Consider the following 16,241-nt stretch of genomic DNA (forward strand, 5'->3'; position numbering starts at 1 on the left):
GGGGGCAAGTGCCTGGGCCAATTTGGCCCTTAAAGGTGGGGGGGGGTGCGGCGGAGGGAGGGGGAATGGCGGCGGGGGGCCAGGAGCGCCATTACTAGCGCCCGTTATTCAACGGGCCAAAATTCACTTGTTCTATCAATAAAAGGGTCATAAAGGCAGAGATAAATAGGAAAGAGAAGGAGACCCTACTATCTATCTCTACTCCCAGTGCCCCTAGTGCTCATTAGGGTTACTGGTGCAAAAGGTCGATGCCACGTGGAGCTAGATCTCCAACAGATATATGGGGTAGGACAGGAGACAGATAATTAGAAGTTTGGGATGGATGAAAAGATGTGGGATCACATCTTGGATTCAAAAAGGTGAAATATAAATGTAAATAAATATAACTGAAAGCATGAACATAAATGCAAAGTATTCAGAGCAAGAAAAGCACTAGGAGTGATTTAAAAAATGGAAAAGAGTAGCAAGTACACGAGTATTTCTCAGACCTTTGGAGCTCTGGTGTTCTTTTAAATACACTCTACCTTACAATCCTCCAGTCCATCACCATCCATCTTGTTTGAGACCTCGATGAGCAGTTGCAGTATGTATGTAGTTCATTGCTGCATATCAAGATGTGGATCAGGGCATAACTTGCTCCAGTACTGACATGAGACAAATCAGAACAAGACATGCCTGACAGGCAGCTGCTTTTCCTAAGAGAGGAAGGCTGTGGTTCTGGCAGGATCCATAGCAACTCCTATACATCTCAAGGGGATCAATCCATGGTTTGAGAACTTGTATCTTGGATGTAGATTTATTTACTTGTTCTAACCTCTTGAAGAAAAGACTTGGAGTTGATCATGAATATAATTCAAATCAGTGTAGTTTCTCTCTCTCAACAAAGAAATATAGTTGGTTTCTGTTTTTGTTAACAGCTGCTTTTCAGTTGTCTTTTTAAAACATGGAAAAACTCAAATCTAAATCACATAAAATGTTATTTTATAAGGGAATAAAGAACAAGTCAGTTAAGTGTTCTTTTAAAATTAGGGGTATAGGTTTTCAAGAAGGCTTGAGTTGCTTGTCAAGATAATGCAGATAGGATTTTATATATCTGCAATAGAAAACAAAATTTATTACCAATACATTTAACATTGTTCATCATTTGTGGAATTTTATGATGCTTCATTGCTCTAGGAAAGAGAACATCAAATAAGCTTTTCTCCAAATTCAGTCTAAAACTATATTTCATCTAGAAACATTATTGTATGCTTAATTTCAATTAAAATGATACATATTGTTTCATAACCCATTTTTAAAATAAAGTTTCTCTGCCTGTCAAATCAGATGTGAAAGTGATTGGAAAGGGTGCTATCAACTGGTAAGCTATGGCTAGCTTGCAGGTATTCATATGGTAGTAAGTGTGATGAGGCCTACTGTATTTGTTGGCTGTTATCGGGGGTCTGTATTGGGGTGGAGGCTGTATCAGGGGTCTGCCTTTTTAAGAAAAGGCCTTCTTTGTATCCTTTCTTTTCCTTAGAGCTAAACTACATGCTGTGTTATACATAACATGTGGAACTGATGTCATTAAACTTTTATGCTAAATAGAAAGCATAGAACGCCTGAATGGGCTGGGACTTTGGCATGAGAAGAGGGGAATTTAACCATTGATTTATTAACAGGGCAGATAACAGGTTCAGATTAGGACCATGGTAGGAGCAAATATTTTAAAGTTCCTTTCCCTCAGTTTATGATCCTAATCCAGATAAGGCTTCTCAGCTCCTATTTAGTACAGAAAAATAAACACATCAGCTTAAATGATTTGCTTAATGTAGAATGTAATTTTGCCCTTAGTCACTTGTTTGAACAGTAAACTTTTCTTCCCTTTGCTGTCTCACATTGTCCTTTATATATGTTGATCTTCTCAGAAATCCAACTTCACTCCTTCCTCTCTAGATAGTCCAGATAGTTCTTTCCCTTATTGCTTGGCTCACCTACATGACTTATTTTGTTCTACCTCTACTCCATTTCTGTTATGCCCTTATCTTCTTCCAGCTGGTATAAAGCCCCCTTTCCAGTGTTCCGCTGAGCCTTTTCCCTTCCAGAAGCAGAGACTTATATACTTCTGTTTCACAGGGCAACTTTCTCAAAATCTTACTGTTCCCTTGTGTCCATTAGGCATGTGCATGGAACATTTCATGCAGGTGGGGTTGGGGGGAGAGTGGTAGCTTTAAGGAGCAAGTACATATGTCCTTATCTGCGCCTTCGCTGCCCCACAGCCATTCCGGTTGCGGTGCTATGCTGCTCAAAAGAATGTGTGTGACTACTTCCTTGTTCCCAGCAGTCTGCGTGTGGCATTGTGTCCATGCCAATGGGTGTCCATGCCAATGGGTCCATGCCAATGCATGCATGGGTGCCATTTGCATGGTCAGCAACATGCAGATGACATGTGCATGCTGACACTGTGCACGGGCTGCTGGGAACAAGGAAGCAGCCACACACATTCTTTTGAGCAGCACAGCACCATGAATGGTGGCAGGGTAGCAGAGGAGCAGGTAAGGACATGCATACCTGCTCCTTAAAGCTACCGCTCGCTCCTCACCAAAACGTTTCATCTGCAGTAACTCGAATTGTTTTGGCACCTCTAATGAGGTGCCAAAACATTTCATGCACATACCTAGTAAAGGTAAAGTGGGCCATCAAATCAGTGTCATCTCCTGGCGACCACAGAGCCCTGTGGTTGTCTTTGGTAGAATACAGGAGGCATTTATCATTGCCATCTCCTGCGCAGTATGAGGTGATGCCTTTCAGCATCTTTCTATATCACTGTGCTGCCCGATATAGGTGTTTCCCATAGTCTGGGAAACATACCAGTGGGGATTCAGCAGCCTCTGGCTTGCTAATCAAGTAGTTTTCCCACTGCGCCATTAGGTGGCATATACCTAGTACCCATCCCTATCCAGCTGTTATGAACACGTATTAACCCTTATTTCCTTGTTTGGTGGGGCAAAAGCTTCTGATCGCTCCAAAACTGTTCATGCTAAAATAGTCTGTGTATGCCTGAAGATAGATGTGTATGGGCATGAATAAAACTTGCATAATTTATTCTTCTTTTAGTGAATGTGCAGAATTTTCAAATTCTGAGGTTGTTTTTTAAAAATTGACAAATCAGATTTCCTTTTGCATGTGGAAGAGAAAAAAATGCATGGAGGGCAATAACTATGAAAAGGCTTCTTCACCACACCAGAGTTACATGGCAGCTATATGAGTATTGGAATCAGGCAGTGTGATGGTTGGCAGCAGCCCCAGCCCTGTCAAGCACCTTTTATTTTTTTTATATTTTTTCTGTATTTATTCAGTTTTATTTAACATAAAAAAAGAAAAACAAAATGATTACATAGTCGTCTCTTGAGCTTCCCAATACAATGATTATATATGAGTTAATACAAATAATAATCCATAGTTCCCCTTCCACCTTTCATTCGTCCTTGTCCTGTAACAAAGATTACAAGCCACTATAAATAATGAATAGGCCAATCCTCATTGTAAAGAAAAGTTGAACCTTGGGTGTGGATATGTGCTATGTTATAGTTTATAAAAGGTTCCCAAGCTAAAGTAAATGATTCTTCTGAGTTATTCTGCAAATAAGCGGTCACCTTGGCCATCGAAGCATATTCCCATAGTTTTAATAGCCAATCCTCCAAAGTCAGAATTTCCTGTAATCTCCAGATAGCAGCATAAAGAATCCTAGTGACGGTTATCATATATAATGATAACTCCGTATAGTTAATGAGTATACTGGACTTAGTCATGTTTAACAAAAAAAGTTCAGGTTAATAAGGGAAATTTATGTTTAAAATTTGTTGCATCTTAAGGTGGATTTCCCCCCAGTATTGTTGTGCCATAGTGCAGGTCCACCACATATTATAAAATGTCCCTGGATGCAGCTTGCATTTCCAACATTTCCCTGGATAATTACTATCCATCTTACTAATAGTTATAGGAGTAATATACCAGCGGAAATACATCTTATACCAGTTTTCTCTTAAAAGACTATTTGCGGTGAATTTAATATTCACTTCCTACTCGTATTCCCAAGTTTGCATATCAATTGTTTTATTCAAGCTTCGCATCCATTTAATCATACAGTCTTTAACCTGTTCTGTTTCTGTATCGTATTTCAACAACAGCTTGTAAATTAGCCCTAGTAAGTGGTCAACACTTTCAGTTATTAGTACCTCAAATTCTGTTAAATATCTAAACTTCCCACCTTGTTTTTGTATCACTGTCTTTACGATCGAGCTAATTTGCAAATATTGGAACCATGGAGGTTCTTTAGACCATTCTTGCATAAGAGTTTGAAATGATTTAGGTTTTAGATTCCCAGTGGTTAAATTTTGCAAGCTATATGCTTTCTCTCTCCAAGGATCATACTTGCTGGAATTTTCTTCATGAAAAAAAATATTCAGAATAGATGCAAGAGGTGATATATACAGACTGATCCTTTTCTTGTATTTATCCTAAACATACAGTAAACTGTTTCTAATTGAGTGGGACTTTCTCTCTGGATTGTTCCTTATTGTATTTATCCATAAAAATTTATATAACCCTTCTGATAGATCTGATCCCTCCATGTCCATGAACGAGCCATATGGTACTGTAATCCAATCCGAAATCAATGTCAGGCAACTGGCATGGTAGTATAATTTCAAGTTGGGAACGGCCAGTCCTCTCCGTTCCTTAAAGTCTTGCATAATCTTGAATTTAACTCTTGGTTTTTTGTAAGTCTAAATACACAAATTTAGGTGTCTCTGCCATGAATTCAGTGTTTTGTTTTCAATCCTGATCGGAATAATTTGAAATAGAAAGTTCATTTTTGGTAGAATATTCATATTAACTGATGCTATCTTTCCTAACAAAGAAAGATTTCGTTTTTTCCAGCTGTCTAGGTCTGTTAGAACAGATTTCCACACTGGCAAATAATTGTTCTTAAACAAATCTTTATTATTTCCAGTTAAATTAATCCCCAGGTATTTGATAGGTTTTGTTGTTGTCTGAAACACAGTTTTATCTTGCAAATAATGTGATTTCATAACTGACAAATTCCCCGTTACAATCTGTGTTTTGTTTTTGTTAATCTTGTATCCTGAAACCTTGCTGTAATGGTCAATTTGTTCCATTATTGCCTCTGAAGAGTCTTTTAGTTGGGTAATAGTGGGGACCACATCATCAGTGTATAAGTTTATTTTATGTAAACCGCCTTGGGGTTTTCTTTTAACGAAAGGCGGTATATAAATGTAAAAATAAATAATGAATGAATGAATAAATAAAATGTTCTTGAGCTGCCATCTTGATTCCATGGATACTATGTTCCTGTCGAATCTTCTTTGCCAGAGGTTCTAAAGCCAAAATGAACAACAAAGGACGCTTGTCTAGTACCCTTATTAATAACACATTTTTAAAGAAAAGAACCCATTTACTATTATATTAGCCAAGTGTTCCTGGTAGATACTTTGAATCCAAGAGAAAAAGTTTGGTCCACAGTTCATTGTTTCCGAAACACTGAACAGAAAGGACTAATCCAAGTTATCAAAGGCTTTTTCAGCATCCAAAAAAATCATTGTAGCTTTACTCTTCTTCCGTGTAATGTCATCTATTGCGTTTAAGGCGAACCTCAAATTATCCTTCGTGTATCTTTTCAAAATGAATCCTGTTTTGTCCGGATGATTTATGTCATCCAAAAAGTTCTTCAGTCTTCCTGCCAAAATTGCCGCAAAGGTCTTATAGTCTACATTCAACAAAGAGATAGGTCTATATGTCTTTCCCCACATCCTCACCCAGGCCACAAATCTTCAAGTTACAGGCGCGGGCTTGGATTCTGTGATCTCCAATTGCTGTTCCAAACATTTCTGTCTGAGTTCTCACATGGATTTTTCTGTTTCCAGTTCTTTCTGAGACTCTGCCATGTTGTTTATAAGCTGGTTTTGTTCAGCCAATTTCTTTTCAACCATGACAAATCTGTACCTCACTTCCTCTTGGAAGGATTCAATAGACTTTTGAAGTTCGGAGGAGGACTGCTGGAGTATAGAAGTAGATTTCTGAGGTTGTGAGGTGAAAATTTCTCGCAGTTTAGAAAGAGAAACTGCCTCCTCTTGTTGGCTCGACCCTGCATCTTCTGAATCTGTATCGTATCAAGCACCTTTTAAAGCCCATGAACCACCCAACAGGTGGGATTCCTAAGGGAGGGGCTTTAAAATGGAGCAGAGAGTGGCATGGCAATCCTAATTGAATTCTTGATTGAATCCTAATTGCGTGTTGGCACGGATAGCTGCTGCTCCTCCTCCTCTTTCTTTTCACCCATCAAACAGCAATTGTTGGAGGGAGGACTCTAGTCAGTGGTGGCTCTCCTGCTGATATGTAAGCCCTGGCAGATGCCTAGCCATGCTAAATGCTGACATCAGACATATACAACAACTTTTGAAAAAAAAATTGCAAGTAAAATTGTGGGCAGAAAATATTATTATTATTTATTTAGAGAAGCAGTGGGAATTAGCTCCCAAGCTACCTACTAGTAGCTCCTGGGCTTATCTGAAGTAGCTTTCCAGGCTCTTGCTCTTGCTTCTCCTTTCCCTTCTTGCCAATACTTCAATGGCTGGCTGAGTAGGAGCATGGCTGCACCATTCTTAACCTTGTTCTCTGAGTTCTCAGGGTTGCTTTTAGTTTCTCTCCCTTTAAGTTCTCTCCTGTTCCTTCCCCCACAAAGTAGCCTCTGCCAACGGCCAGGTGAGTGGCGGAAAGCAGCCTCTCTTGTTCCCCTCCTGTCCTGCAGCAAAATTCTCAAATAATTTTATTGGTTTTGATGTTAAAATCTCTCATTCTACAATGTCATTTTTGTACACTTTTTGTGTCTGGCTCTGCCTCCCCAAGCTACTAGAGCTCCTGCTAGCCTTAAGTGTGCCCACCATGAGTTAGAGTACTTATATATCACTTTTTAACAACAAAAATTCTAAGTTCACAAAGCAAAAATAATGAGATGATGGTTCCCTGTCCCCAGAGGGCTCATAATCTTAAACATGGAAAACACCAGTGAACAGCCACTTGGAGGGAAGCTGTACTGGGATGAATAGTGACAGTTGCTTTCTCCCTGCTAAATAGAAGAGCCATCACTTTAAAATGTGCCTCTTTGCCCGGTTAGCAGGGGGTTATCCTGCTTTGTTACCTAGGGTTTACTAGAGCTACCTAGGCCAGATTTTAAAGAAATGCTTTGTGAGCTCAGAACTGGCCTATGAGACAGGTTTTAAAATAGTGTTCTGAGCAGTGTTCTTTCTAACTTTTTAAATCTGTGTGTGGAATGAGTTTTGTTCTGGGCGGCAGCATGAAGGCATTGTGTGTGCACATGTATTCAGAGTGGGGCCTTCCTAATTGCACCTGAGTGGGATCTAAAATTGACTGAGTGGACATAAAAAAATGTGTGAGTTCATGCACACGAGCATGCCTTAGAGGGAACACTGGTCCTGAGGAAACCTGGGGTTCTTTGGAAGGTTCTCGGGGGTTTCTCAATAAAATATTAATGAGTATGGTTTATCTACTATTGGCTTGGTAGACAATGGCTTATATACTGTTACTGATTTTCTCCTGCAGTACTTAATGCATATAAAGGAGGACATGTTGAGTACATTCTAGGCCTGTTGTTGTCCTGTGTGAACTGAAAGTCTGTTCTAGAATGTTCCCCCAAATCCTCTACTGCTTGTAATGGTCTCTTGATATACAAGTCAGTATAAAAAAGTTCCTTGAGGATAGGAAGCTTGGAAACCATTGCTCCAGAGAATATTCCTTTGTGGTTCAAATCCTTCCTTCTTGGTAACACAAAAAGGAGTGCAGGTATGTAAGAGGTCTTCACTTCAAGTTAGTCCATCTTTGCTACTAGAGGACATTGTTAGGCTATAGAAGAAATAGCATCCCTGCATATATTTGGTCTTAATAGTAAGGAGGCAGATTTCATTTTTAAAAACATATGCATAGAGATTTCTTAACTGTGAACTATAAACATATAAAGGGTTGAAAGTGAAATATGATGTAATTTAAGAGTTTAGAACACTGTTAATGAGGCTGCAAATGCTGCATGTTTAGCCATTCTGGAACAGAAGAATGCTCAGTGATGTTTCCGTTTTGATGAACCATGGAAGAAAGAGAAACTGAAGTATTTGGGTCACCACTTTTGTTGGTGACCTTTAGGAACTGAAGTCCAGAACACCAAATACTCTAAATAAATAAGTTTTATCCCTCTTTGAAAGGCAACAGTTGATCGGGGGGGGGGGAGGAGTAAGGACAGACAGACAGACATGCCCATATGAAATTGTCTATGTGATTAGGAGCAATCTGTATGAAACATATTGGACAATCAAACTAGATTTCAAAATGTAATCCTACTTTGGGTGAAGACAGATGTACCATTTTCAAAGTAATGGTTGGCTCTATAGTTCTATAAACAAGCATACATTTTTCTTTCCTGGGGTTAATTCTGGGGGAAAAATAGTTTTGCAGGTTTTCGTTGGAATAAGTTCACTGTCTTGTGTAATGTTCAGATCAAGACTAGATGGCTTTTGGCTATCTCAATACAGGAGTCCAAATATAGATGGGTTGCAGCCAAATAGGTGGTTATTTGTTATTTATGCAGGTGCTATAAGAATGTATGATGACTTATACAGTTTCATAGGCAAAAACAGACAGGTTCCTGCCTCTTGCTGCTTCCCATCTACATTTTAAGCAGTCTAACATTGTGCTGGTTGCTTGGTGCAGCAAGTGAGGGCATACACAGTCTCTTCTTTCTGATATTTAAATGACATGATATTTCAGGCCACACTTGCTATGCCTTGTAGTATTTCTAGTTCCAAAAAAACATCAAGAGCAAGTATTAGTTCTCTATGATTTGTTTTATGTTAAGAGAGAGAAATTTTCAAATCTTGTTTCCTGTATCTTGTCAGAGAAGGTGGGAGGAAAGCAAATGTCAGGAACTGAATATATAGATAGATATAGATAGATATGGATAGATATAATAAATTAAGAAATATGTTTGTACTTTGTAATACTTCAGTTCAAAATATGCAGTGAGATACTGACCCTGTTTAGTCAAAACATGAAGCTATGGTTTAGTGTTATATGTACATTCCACAGCGAGCCCTGGGCTCTTGCACTCCCCCCTCTCCTCTGTGCATGAGGGAAGGAGATTTAAAGCTTCAGTTTGTGGCTTGTAACACTATGCAATTTCCCATTTCATCTGAAAACAGTGTGGAAAACTGTGGCTCATACATACCCACATAAGTAAACAAACTGGGATGTCTAAGCAGGACCAAGGGCGTAGCTTCTATTGGACAAGGGAGGATAATTGCACCTGGGCCCACAAGGTTTGAGAGGCCCCCAAGGGCCCTCAGGGCGATAACCCCTTATCCATGAGTCACCCCCGCCATGCCATTGCCCATGCTATGCTCGCCACTACTTCCCATCTTCGCTGTTGGAGAAGCAGCAGCAGCGGGCGGGCTTTCCCCCACTCCACTACTAGCCGGCATGCAGGTTCTCCTTCCACAAAACAGTGCACCGAACAGTGCCCAGAGTGTCATGTGCCATGATGTCTCCTTATGCACGTGATGGTCTCCATATGTAAACAGCGTAAAAACACTGTTTGGAAGAAGGGAAATCTGCACGCTGGCCAGTAGGGGAGTGGGGGGAAGCCAGGGAGAAGCCCACCTGCCACCAGCGCTCTTCTCGCTGCGAAGATGTGAAGTAGCAGTGGGGACGATGGCGCGGCAATGGGGGGCATCGCAGATGAAGGGGGCATGGTTTGGGTGCTGGAGCGTGGGCATGCTTTATTTTATTTATTTATTTATTTATTAAAACATTTTTATACCGCCCAAAACTTATGTCTCTGAGTGGTTTACAACAGAATAAAAACGAAGTAAAACATTCGTTAAGACAAAAATGGGGACACACACACACACACACATTACAACAATTTAAAAATTTTAAAATAATATTTTAAAACAGCATTAAAACCATTAAGACAACATTAATTAAAAGCCTGGTTGAAGAAATGTGTTTTTAAAGACTTTTTAAAAGCCGTCAGCTTTGCATGCACACTGGGACCCCCCGCCTAACTTTGTCCCCTGGCTGCCAGAAACCTCACTACGCCCCTGAGCAGGACCAAACCATATTATTAGAATTTATACTGTTGACTATAGACTGTTTTATTCTTTAATAGAGAGGCTGTTCTCATGTGCAAAGCAAACTGGGCTAAGGAAGCCCAGCCTGTTTCTCCTGCATGTAAGAACCACTGGGAGCCTCTTGGCTCCCGACAGCACCACGCGGCAAGCCCGCCTCTGGAGCCTGCCTCCAAAATGAGGTTAAGGGAGCAAGCACTCCCTTAGCCTCCTTTTTAGGATCTCCCGCCAGCCCCAGGTGCTTGCAGCCGGGGCCGGGAGACTGTGGGGCTCCTGGCCGTTATTGGGGGTATCTCCAGAATGTGCCGTGTACCCGCGCTGTGCATAATTGGAGTTTTAGGGAGTGGGCCAGTGCGCCACAGCTCCCAATCTTCCGTACTGCCTGAGGGGGCAGCTGCATTTCTGGGCACACAATCTCACGCAGCCCAGCAGCCTGGATCATTCGCGGGGAGGTAAGCATTTCAAGGCTTCCTCCCTGCTCACCCTATTGCCCTTTCTCACTGATCATGAGAAAGGGCTTAGAGTCTCAGTAATCTTTGCAACAAAGCCAGTGGTATTAATCTTATGATACAAGTGGGAGGCTGAATGATTGTGGCCTGTCTAAGGCTAGCATGTACATGGGTGAAGTGAGATTTGAATGGGAGACTTCACAGCTCTCAGCCAGGGGTGTAAACTGGGGGGGGGAGGGTTTGATGAGGCCCAAGCCCCAGGGATTTCCTGGCAGGGGTAATACACCCCCACCCCGGCCTGCAAGGTGCTGCTAATACCACTGTTGAAAGTTCTACTGTGAACTCCACTGGACTTATTGCAGAAAACTTGCCCTCAAAGATCAGTGTTCCTGGTGTGAAAAGAAAGCCACCTGGCTGGTAGTACAAGGACACTTGGAAGAGAACCTATGAGTGGCTCTCTTATGAAATGGGCAAAGCATATTGCATCATCTGTTGCACAGCCAATGAAATGAGTGTTTCTCTTCCAAAAAATTCAAGAGAGAGGGATGCATATAAAGTTTATGTTAAGGCAGGCTTCTCAAACTGGAAGAAAGCATTAGAGAGATTTCAGAGCCATCAACATTCAAACATTTACTATGCAGCTGTTCAGGCTATTTCTGCTGTTAAAGGTGCATCCCACTTGTTCAGAAGGAAAACAGAAGCAAAAGCAAGAAGCTAGAACATTGCTGCTGAAAATTCTATTCTCTGCAAAGTACCTTGCCTGTCAGGGTCTGACTGTTTGTGATCATGTTGAGGAAGGGTCTAACCTTCATGCTTGATGATGTTCCCCAGCTGAGATTGGGTTGAATCATACGAATTACAAATGGATTTCACCTTCTGTTGTGAATGAGATGCTTAAAACCAGGTCTCACAATGTTCTGTGTACATTGGTGAGAGAGACTGAAGAAACTGTTTCAACAGTATAATTGTGGATGAGACAACAGATATTACTGCAAAGGAGCAGGTTTCATTTTGCTTGTGCATTGCCACAGAGGATATGTCTGTGGAATAATTATTTTTCGGCTTTTATGGAACTAATGTCATAACAACTAAAACTCTTCTGCTATTTTGAAAGCTGTACTCTGCCGCTTTAATCTTCCTCTTGATAGGTGCCGTGGCCAATGCTATGATGGAGCCTCAAATGTAGCTGGATGCATTAGTGGACCGCAGGATCTAGTGAAGCAAGAGTTACCAAGAGCCCTCCATGTATAGTGTGTAGTGATTTTTTGTTTTTTAATTCATGTAACAAGTTCTTTTTAATTTTTATTTTAGATCGTGGGCTTCAATTTTCAGAGCGAAAATATATATTCTATTTTAAAAACTATGTGATCAATAGTTGATGTGAATATAGATGAATATGCCTATGCCAGTTCCAGGTTTAGTCCTGTCTCTCAGCCCCGGCAGTGAGTAAGGCCTGCAGACCACTAGAAGATCACCCTTGCTTTGTAGAGGTGAGGCAAGGCTTGTTGCTCTCAGTTGCATTTAAATGAGTGTATCTGTAACAGGGAAGGGGGAGAATCATGTGCATACAACTCAACATTTTGATTCATTTTTTAAAACTGGATGGAAGCAATATCCATTTTTTGGATACTGAAGGCTACAATCTTTCTCTCCGCTGGCAACATAACATAACAAAGTTGTCATATGAGCTCCATCTTGGACTGAAAGGTGGGAAGGCAGCAGGACCCAGGATACTTCACTAGTGTCTGTTGGGATTCAGCTGTTAGAATCCACTAGGATTGCAATGTGCAGGTCAAAAACCTTTTGTCAAAAAAAGTGTCCCCGAATTAATTAAAATTATTTTTAATGTATTAAATTGATTAATAACACATGTTAAAAACTGTGGAGGTGAGGCATCCACTTAGAAGAGGCATTCCCTTCTGTGTAAGAGATAAGGGAACACATTTTCTAAGATGGTGTTTGCTACCAAATAAACAGGCGTTGTATTAAAAACAAATTATGTAGGATTTTAAGATTTATTTAATTGGGTGACTATTCTTTGGGAGTATAGTCCAGAGCTTAACTTTCCTGAAATTATTTTTGCGTTTAGATGATAAAACCTTCTATCTGATTGTTAAACTGCACTAAAGTGGGTTGGAAACCCATTTATGGCCTCTGGAAAGTGGCCACACATCAGTGGTGTCATAAATTATGTCCTTTTTAAGAAAGATTCTGGCTGCCAGCTGAAAAGGGTAGAAATAACTTGGGGTTTTTTTTTTTATTTCCCAAATGCAATTTGCAATTTGTCCAACGAGAGAAATGGATGCAGCTGTCTTTTAAATTAACCCCATAGAGCCATCGGGCTCAGAGCTCTCATTGAAGTGATAATGCATTTAGCATTATCTCTTCACATCAGGAAATCCCAACTATTCCAGGCATCTGAATTAGGGGACAAAAATATATATACCTGTGTCATTGGAGAAGATAGGTTGCCACAGTGACCAAACCCTGAAAGAAAACAGTGACATAACTCCTGAGGCATCAATTCAGGAGGGGAGTCTACTTATTTTGGTATTGCAGGATGCCTCTTGATAATGAAAAAGTCCCATTTTTATGAAAGCATTCATACAATGAAAAGTCTGTGTTTTTATAAAGGTATCAAGTTCTTCCATGCACACTTAGTTCATCACTTTTTTCTGTTAAAAGGGCACTAACCTTGGTCACGTTGAATATTGTTTGAAAGTTGCAGCTCCTCTAAAGGCGGATTTTCTATGTTTTGCGGGTAAAGCTTAACTGCTGTTTGGATGTTTTCCTTTTCTTTAAACACTTGCTGGATCTCTTTTACAAGAGAGCTAAGATCTGGCCTTTTACAAGACTTATTCTGTATCTTGAATTACATATCATACTTATTGGCAATCTGTTTGAGGAACCTAAAACAGAGCAGAGTATATAATGAATGTATCCATGCTACAGTTTAAACAAGCAGTTCTGGTCTTTCATGTCATTTGTTACTGTATCTGGTGTTCAGCAGCATACTTCTGCACACTCAAGTTGAGTTTAGCTATCATTGTTAATAGCCATTAAAAAGTCATGTAAGCTAGTAGACATCACCACATCAAATGGTAGTGAATTCCATAAATCAATTCTACATTGTGTGGAAAAATATTGTCTGTCCTTAATTCAGTGTGTATGCATTCACTACCACATGAATTAAGGATCTATGGATTGGGGCATTCTTCTAAAACTATCAGTAGGAAAATAAATGTAGATCAGTATGAAAATAGATGAGACATCTTGGAGACATTTGCTAGGTGACAAAAGGTGTCACATAGCAGAGAGACACCTTTTAAAATGGCGATTCTCTTACATTTAGCAAGGGGAGAGCAACTGGCCCTATTCATCCCCAGCAGCACAGCATCCCTCCAGTGGCTATTGCTGGTGTCTAGACTAGCTTATGTTTCTTTTTAGATTGTGAACTCTTTGGGGACAGGGAAGCATCTATTTATTATTTCTTTTTCCATGTACTGTAAACTGCTTTGAGAACTTTGGCTGAAAAGTGGTATATAAATATTTGTAGTAGTAGAAGGAGCTTTTCCACTCGCCTCTAAGGCCAGCCAGGGAAGGAGAAGGAATGGGCAGGGAATGACTGCTCACATTCCCTGCCTTTTGAAGCTTCCGTGGTCAGCATCACAGTTTGAGTGGCTGCAGCACTAAAGCTCTACTGTTGGGAGGAAAGTGTCTCTGGCTCTGCTTGCTTCAGGATTCTCTCTCTACCTCCAGAGCTCTATACTCCCATGACTGAGAATCACTGCCATAACTTACTGCCAGACACTTCACTAGGAGACCAATGAATGCCAAGTTTTAGCATTATATATGAGAGGGAGAGAGAGAGGCTTCTATTCTGTCTACATAGCATTAATAATTTTATATTTTATGATGTATGAAATAATGTATGAATTTCTTTTTTAAAATAGTGAGCTTCCTGTGTTTAATTTTCAAACCCGTCACTCACACAGAGACAGGCTACAAGGCATATGACACAGCAGAAGGACCACTATACATGTGAATAATGAGGACACAGATTGTTTGTAAAATGCTAGTCAGATGCTAAGGAATCAGTGTTTTATCTGTAAAAAAATATCTGTTTGCAGTATTGTACTTCCTTTGATATGACAATGACACAGTGGTCATTACATGGTGAATGCAAGTGTTTGATTTTTTTTTTTTTAAGAAAGAAAACCTGTTTCAGCGTAGATGCATTTTCCCTTGATCCACAGCTGCCTCATTAAAAGCCTGATGACATTTTATGTGAAGAACTGCGGTGGTTGCTTACTTCTTAAAATACTTCTCTGATACTTCTTAACATACAAAGAAAGCTCGTATAACATTTCCGATGCTGTGATGCTTGTGACCTGGGACCTGAACCTGAAATGCAAGAGCAAGCAAAAAAAAAACCCCTGTCCAGTGGACTTTGAGAGGCTGTGTGTATTTTGAAGCATAGTTGGTTAAATCTAAATTGAAATCCCACCCCCACCCCCTGCATACCCTTAAGGTAATTCATTGCTGAAGGTTCTTTAAAAAGGAAAAGGAAAGGAAAAAGGAAACATAGAATCATTGGGGCCAATCCCAAATCAGTTTATTTTCTCAATGCATGTTAGTGATACGTGTTTAGAAAATCGGTGCCAGTGATGTAATGGGAGTTTCTACCTCATGCTTGTATGTCATTCACCTGAGGAGAGCATCGTGGGAGCTGGCTGAGATTGATGTCCTCTCTAAGAATAGCACTGATTATAGAACAGATTTTCCCATATACAGAGCCATTTTTAATTCACTGCCTACTGCAGCTGCCAGCCTGCGGAGATAATTCCTGCTAGCAGAATAGCTCTAGATTATTATAGGGAAATCAAATTTGCATAAAAGCATTTTATCACCCCCCTCTCCATTTTTTTTTCTTGTCAAAAGTTACCAAACATTCCCTCTCAGTTACTTTTTAATAAACAAAACTTTTATGAACTATATTATTTCTTAAATAAATGTTGTTTGAAGATCTGCCCTGCACTTCATTGGTCCTTAGATTAAGAAATGGTTTCTGAATGAGAATAACAAGACAATAAAGTTGTGCTATGTAAAAGAAGAAACTCAGGCTCCATATATGTTATGATGGTAGCAATCTGTTTTATTCTATGTAGTAATCATCTGTGTTTTGTTGTTTGTGCATTTGTTCCACTGGGGAGTCTCTTGTGTGGAGTAGAGTCAGGGACAGAGAAAAAGGAGGGAAAGGAGAAAGCGGGGCGTGGGGATTGAGTTGTTTCTGAATAAAGGCTTAGTTAAATCAGCATATTTCTTCATGTCTACAAGGGAAGCAGTTATAAAACAAATGTACTGCTTTGAGAATGTCACCACACAGCTGCCCTAACTGTGGGGTGGAAGCTGCAAATGTTAATAGGAGTAGTGTGGAGCAAGCATGCAATAGTGGCGGTTTGTTAATCTAGTAATGCTAAAGGCCAGTTCCCACGATCATTTCAGAGTCTGCTAAGTGAAAACTGGAGATTCCAGCAACTCCTGCAGAGCACATTGTGTGTGAACTCAGGCATTTTTGATCTCAGATTTGTGCAGCAAA

At 40.2% G+C, this 16,241-nt stretch overlaps 1 protein-coding gene and 1 long non-coding RNA gene across 4 annotated transcripts in view; one reads left to right on the forward strand and one right to left on the reverse strand.

Moving 5' to 3' along the window:
• PPARGC1A (PPARG coactivator 1 alpha) overlaps positions 1 to 16,241 on the forward strand; it is a 900,607-nt gene that overhangs the window by 125,238 nt on the left and 759,128 nt on the right. The window lies entirely within an intron of this gene.
• The window catches only part of LOC128326269 (uncharacterized), a 56,146-nt gene that overhangs the window by 7,509 nt on the left and 32,396 nt on the right, over positions 1 to 16,241 (reverse strand). Inside the window, exons 2-3 of the long non-coding RNA XR_008307920.1 lie at positions 13,337 to 13,551; positions 525 to 1,093 (exon numbers count right to left, since the gene is read on the reverse strand). This is a non-coding gene — a long non-coding RNA (uncharacterized LOC128326269). The remainder of the gene's footprint in view (positions 1 to 524; positions 1,094 to 13,336; positions 13,552 to 16,241) is intronic.

This window comes from Hemicordylus capensis, chromosome 5, assembly GCF_027244095.1.
Source record: "Hemicordylus capensis ecotype Gifberg chromosome 5, rHemCap1.1.pri, whole genome shotgun sequence".
In the NCBI taxonomy this organism is placed as follows: Eukaryota; Metazoa; Chordata; class Lepidosauria; order Squamata; family Cordylidae; genus Hemicordylus; species Hemicordylus capensis.